Below are 5,730 nucleotides of genomic sequence, written 5' to 3' on the forward strand. Positions count from 1 at the left end.
TCACTTGCAACTAGGTGTTATTACATGAAAACTGACTCAGGTTGGTGGAGGGTGCTGCACAGTCAGCCTGCTGCAGCTAGTGGCTACTGGTTATTGCGATAATAAATTCACTAAAGATCACACCAATTTGTTCTTCTATTTGAATGTTTATTTGAGTCCTATGTGGACATATTTCAAAATTTAACTTAAAAGTGTGCTACTCATCAGTCTTTCCACATACCCCCTAGCAACAGAATCAGAAGTACCCCCTGGGGTAGAAGTTTGAGAATCACCAATCTAGATCACTATGATCTTATGACTTTCACATGTATCCAACAAGACATTTCCCACAAACTCACTGTGACAAGTATTATTTTAACAGGTGTTTAATAAAATGTAACATTGTTGGGTTGCAGCTGCTGTTAAAACAATTAGCCCCTGACACTTTAAAACCCCAATGTCTTTTACACAAATCAGCAGTTTAATCATAAATGCAGTGCCTTGAGCATCACAGTAGCAGCTGAAGTGTTGTTTTTTTGTTGCTAATATGCTCCTTATGGTAAAGAAATACATACTGTAAATCACCCACATGCACATTCTTCCTTCCTTTCATGCCTGTGTTTGTTGAAATTGGCCCGCAGCATCAGTCCAGCATGAATCTAGCAGCCTCATTACAACCACGCAAAAGGCCATTACTCTGCTCTGCCCACGGGGAATAACACCTTTTTCTTTATTAAACCAGCGAATAAGAGCTGTTACCCACAGTTTCCATTTCTTTGGACTGTTCAACCTGATGCAAAATAACCCGCTGCTCACTCAGTTAACTAATTTTCAACAGATTTTCCGCAGTAACACATTCTGTCTTCAACTACAGTATCCTTGCATTAAGTGAGATACTTTTAAAAACCGCCACGAATACAGCATTTGTCCTGGTAACACTTGCCCTTAATAATTCTGTGCAGCCTCTGACTGATCCCCAAGCAGTTCAACTGTTAGTTGGCTGTTTAGACCATGAATTCCTCCATTCTCACCTTGCTTTAACTCAAACACAGTCTCTTCCTTATATGCAGCCAGCCAGATGTTTAGGCTGGAAGTTCTCCACAGAGGAGGCCTCAGTGGTATGCATGGTTGTTATTTATCTAAATTGTATTTTTCTCTTTAACCACATTTTTCCCCTTCTTTCTGCTCTCAGGGGTGGTTTACTTTAGCCCCAAAGTAGGAGGTGCAGAGAGGAAAGGCTTTGCCAGCATACCCACAATTCAGCAGTGGCTGACGGAGCTGATGAAGTTGAAGTTGACAGCTGCATAAATCACTGGCTCATGGTGCTAATAGGTGGCAGTATAAAATCAAGCGTAGACCACCCATGCTGCGGGGCAGGAATAGGAGCATCAAGTCATATCTACCATGCAGCACTGTACAGCCATCTGAAACACTTAACCCCCCTCTGGCCGCCCGGCCTGTTCCAGTCCAAGGGGCTCTCTTAGCAACACAGGAAAGGCCCGTCTGGCATCCGTAGTGCAGTGATTCATATTTGGCACTTTCATAAAGGTTCCAAGCTGCTGGAGTTTTTTCTTGCCTATTGTTGAACGCTTCACCCCTCAATCGTCCTTTTGGAAAAACCTATAAACATTTCAAGGCCAATAACTGAACAGGAGTCTGTGCTTTTTCCTCTTTCATATGAAGATCTCAGGAAGTCGTGGGATACGTTTTTTGTTTTTTCTCTTCACAGTGAGGAGAAAGCGCTGCACACTCACTATTACCCAATTTTTTTTTTGCTGTGTGTAGTATATTTCCACATATGAATGGAGAGGTGCTTGAGCTCATTCAGTAGAGCTGCTAAGAGAGGTGTGAAGGTGGCTGTTCGCAGGGCCTCTTCTTTTGTAAAAAGGTAGATAAAACACAAGCAGAGCATGAGGGGGCGGACCCTCATTGCACAAAGCAGAGCATATTGCTCAATAACAAGGCCTGGATCCCTGGGTTTAGCACAACAAAACTCTACCTTGGGTGAAGGGCCCCTGTGCCATCCGGTTTGACCATGCATGTGGAGCTTGAATGCAGACCCCCTCCCCACCCCCTGCTTTCTCCATGTTTTCTTGCATGTCTGAGCTTCTGTTGTGTCCCATGACTATCTCATATGATAAGTGTGCTGCACGTTTCCCAGAAGGATAATAGTATAATAATAAACACAGATGGATAAAATATCTGTTTCTTGTTTTCTTCCTAAAATCTGAACACAATGCTCTCATGATTCTCTGATTTTAGAGATCCTACCTTACTTTTTTCTTTTCTGATGCTGAGAAGAGAGCAAATTCCCACACCTGGTAATAAAATAGATTTGATTATGACTTTTTTATGGGAGCGTTAAGTGGTAAGCTTTGAAAGCATTTCTTTTTTATTTACAACAGATAATTAATTTGGTTAAACCTGAATTAGCTGATGTTTTGGCCACTTGGGAGTGGAAACAAGCGAACACAACATTGACACAATACTTTATTTTAAACTGATATGGTGAGCTTGTTTGCAAATATTTTCACCTGCAACAAATATGGAGAAAAAATTACATTAAGTTGAAGTCTGGCAAATGTAAGCCCAATAATTCATCTCTCTTTTAGCTCTGTCTTTGGTCTCCACCAGCTCCTAAGGGGAAATATTAGGCTATTTAGCTGCTAAATGTTCCACATAGTTAGACGGACAAAGTTGTTGGCTTTTTGGTGCTGGGCAGATACTGTATAGTGGGTTTATTATGTTTTCAAAGCTTTTTCACTGAAAACAGCTGCCTGCTGCTGCCAAAAAACAGAGCTGATGAGAACAGTGGGAGTGAACCAAAACAGCAAAGTTGCAAGCTGGAAAACAAAAACAATGAGCTGAAAGATGCTGAAATGCTCTGCAGAGCTGAGGACAAAGGTTTGACTAGTGATACCTTTCATATAAAAGCAGTTATTTGATCCATTGTTAATATAGATAGCAGCTTTAAGATATTTAAAATGTTGCATGTCAACAGCTACATATAATTTGTTTATTGCAGCCCTAGATACATGGTTAATCTTTGTAGGGTTTCAATCTTTCAAAAACAAATCCCCTTCTTAAAAACCATAATCAACGTTGAAATGGTGAGAAAAGAAAAATAACGCCAGTTTCACAACACCCCTGGCCAACGGTTTTTGTACTCATTAAGGGGTTTTCCTCAGCTCATTTAGGTATGAGAAAATCTCAAGCCTGCAAACCACACAGCAGAACTAAATGTGAGAATTAAAATCAAGTCAAGGACAAACTAATTACACCTGGAATACCCTTCACTGCAGAGTATTAGTCTGAAAAGCATCCCCTCCTGCCCGTTGACATGTCTTCCATCTTTACTGACCGTACACTTCAACCTCTGCCTTGAAACCTCTGGCCCTGATGCACTTAAGCTGCTACGAGGTGTCCTTTACAGCCTATAAATGGCTTGAGGTCATCTCTCATTAAACTAGTGTGCAACAAAATTACTCCTGGCTATGTTTGCCCCAGACGATAAAGCCTGAGTGTTTATGGCAAATACCTGTACTCCACTCTCACTCTCTGCCCAGGTGGGCTGGCGTGGGGAAAATAAAAATAAATGATGTCAATGTATGTCATGTTTATGTTACTGGTTAATGTCAGCAAAAAGGTTGACGTGGTGTTTTTGTGTGTCAATAAACATCAGTGGGTTCTTTGTTTGATTATAGAAATTCATGACCTTATTAGTATTGAAATGTTTCAATGGTAAGGTCTTAAACTTCAGCTAATACCTCAATGTGCACATGTTCACTACTAAAATGTTAGTTAGCTTTAAGGCAGTAGAATGTGGAATAAAATAATATCAGTATTTATGTGGAAGTCTTATTTGTCTTGTATTTATTTCACTCAACATAGACCAAGCATGATTGACGTTGGATATTTGGATTACCCAATGTGTTTCACAAGCAAAGGTCTGTGGTATGTGATCTGTTAGCAGGGTAAACAGAGTTACAGTCAGTGGTCAGACAGTTCTTACAGAGGAGAGGCAGAGCCTGGCCTTTTAGGTTGACCAATGACCACAGCTTAGTGTAAATGGTAGGTGTAGGCTATCTACCCACCAATATGTGTCTAAGTATTATTTAGTCTGCAGTATTCTTATGCACATATGGAACAAAGTTGGGTGATCTAAATTTTAAGCTCTAGACACACTTCAATATTATAAATCTTACTGGTCTTGTGGCTAAATTTGAACACTTTTAACCCAATTTTAAACATCCTTTACCCTTTGGCTTAGGTCTTGTGCAGATACAATTTGTACTTAGAAATTCCATATGAAACTCTCCAAGTAAAACCTAAAGACCACTGAAAATGTGACAAAATTACGGTTGAAGGTTTTCCCGTGATTTTAAAATCCTTATTTTCAAATACAACACTGTGGATAATTCATTATAAAATGGTACACTTTGATTTGCGGATGTCCTGCAAGATGAACTATATACTGGCATTTTATCATAAAATGAATTTTGGCGGCTGAAAAGTTCATCTAGTTAGTTTAGCGGTTTAGAGAAGATGTCTTCATATATATGATAGTGTTCAGCATATATACACACGAGAACAGACAGACACACAAGCACACCAGGTTTCTGTAGATATTTGTTCTGGGGAAAGGGAGTAGACTTAAGCAAGAAATCTACTAGAATACCAGGATCTCAGTTCTCAGGATTCAAGAGAAGATATAATGTAATGTAGCTTCTCATAAAAATACAAGTGCACAAAAAGGTTAAAATCTGTTATTTGCATTAGCATCTACAGTAGTTCAGTGTCCTGTCTGCACTCGAGTATATTGCTGTTGACAGAGTTGCACCTGTAACTCTTTGCTTACAGACCTGTCTCTGTAACCACAACACACACTGCTTGTATTTACATTTCCACTGTTGGCAAAATATTAAGTTGCTACGTTTCAATAAATTAATATGGCTCGAGTAATCTTCAGTCCTTAAATAAATGAATTGCTGCTAATTGCAATACAGTTACCGGGATGTCTCGCTCTAATGCTGCTTGACATGACGTCCCACCCAGGAATGACATCATGACATAAAGCAATGTGACTTAATCCAGTGCATTGAGCAGTGAACCAGGCTGCCAATGACTTTGGGCCTGTTTTTAATGTTGTCATGGGAGAGGTGACTGCACTCAAGAGCCAAACAAAAGGCCTTTTTGTCCCTCCGTCCACATCTGTCCGGAATCACCTCCCCTAATTACCAAGGTTAGTTTTTGGAATTGACAGCATAAATATTAAACTGTCAAACTCTGTCTGTTGGCAACACCTTCCTGTGTGAGTCATTGACTGCAGAGGTCGAAGGAAAACAACACCCTCTTTCTCTCTGCTGGGCTGCAGGGCTGGTCAGTGCAGAAGAGAAGCGAGCACCTTAACATTCATTCGTCCTTGTGTCTGTTAGAGTACTCATCTATTACACTTGTCTGTGTTTTTACACTGGTGCATTTGTCTTTGCTATTATTTAAACCAGCACAGCAATAACCACACACCATTTGTGGTTTTTACACCACCCTGGCCAAAATAAATGTACTTAGTTTTCACCTTTTTTTATCCTATGTAACTGTTATCTGTTCAGATTCTACAAGCAGAACAGTTAGATAAACATTCTGGGAAATATATTTAATCACTTTCTAGAGTGTAAGATAAGAAGACTGATACTACTCTCATCAGTATGGTAAATATGAAGCTGGAGCCAGTGTAAAAAAAAAAAGCAGGTT

The sequence above is a fragment of the Morone saxatilis genome, unplaced genomic scaffold (assembly GCF_004916995.1).
Source record: "Morone saxatilis isolate NCDOM2014 unplaced genomic scaffold, NCSU_SB_2.0 Contig16, whole genome shotgun sequence".
NCBI classification, from domain to species: domain Eukaryota; kingdom Metazoa; phylum Chordata; class Actinopteri; family Moronidae; genus Morone; species Morone saxatilis.